The following is a 757-nucleotide window of genomic DNA, read 5'->3' on the forward strand; positions in this document are numbered from 1 at the left end:
GGGTTTTTTTGCTTTGTTTTTTTGCAGGTGCTGTCACTGCCCTAGGTGTGTGAAGGAACAGAGGCGAGCGGGTGAGTTGGCATTTAGGCACGGTCACTCATAGGTGACTGTTATGCAGCAGCATGTTAAGCATGTACCTTTTTCATTTTGCAGGTATCCTCCAGGCAGCCTGTGGAGTCAAGATTTCAGGTGAGCTGGGGCAGCGGTGTGTCTGAGTTCCGGGGATTCCTCTTTTGGTGGGCACTAGTTCCATTTTCTGTTTTATCTTAGGTACCGTGAAGAGGCACGTAGCTGAAGTTTGGAAACGGCAGCACCGAAGCGGACGTAGAGACCGTGTCGCCGCCCGCATCCGACTGACATTGGATTCTGTCCTGTTGTCTTGCAAAAGCTAAGTGCTGGGGCCAGTAGGTGGGAGAAGGGGAAAAACTTTTACTATCACAGGAGACAATTTGGTGTTAGCTTAGAGAAGAGGCCCGTAGCGGGATGGGTCCCTCGGAAGCAAAGGGAGAGGGTTTTTCCTCAGCCTCACCAGGGTCTTTGCCAGGCAGGGCAGTTCCGATCGGTCTCCGCGTTCTCGCGAGGCTCGTGTCGGCGGCCTTCTTCGACTCTCAACATCATCGTGGATCTTTTCACTCGAGGAGCCTGCCTTCACGTCTGGAGCTGGCGCCACGGTCACCCCGTAGTCATCGCTTCCTTCTCTAGGCCTACTGATCTTCTTAGGCTTCCTCTTAAGTGCTTTGGCACTAACATCTTGAGG

General features: G+C 53.1%; 1 long non-coding RNA gene across 1 annotated transcript; it reads left to right on the plus strand.

Annotated features, from left to right (window-relative positions):
* LOC140684507 (uncharacterized) lies at positions 1-354 on the plus strand. The gene is made up of 3 exons (XR_012056868.1): positions 1-71; positions 154-189; positions 271-354. It is a non-coding gene; the product is annotated as an uncharacterized lncRNA (long non-coding RNA).
* The last annotated feature ends 403 nt before the right edge of the window (positions 355-757 follow it).

The sequence above is a fragment of the Taeniopygia guttata genome, chromosome 7, assembly GCF_048771995.1.
Source record: "Taeniopygia guttata chromosome 7, bTaeGut7.mat, whole genome shotgun sequence".
Taxonomy (NCBI): domain Eukaryota; kingdom Metazoa; phylum Chordata; class Aves; order Passeriformes; family Estrildidae; genus Taeniopygia; species Taeniopygia guttata.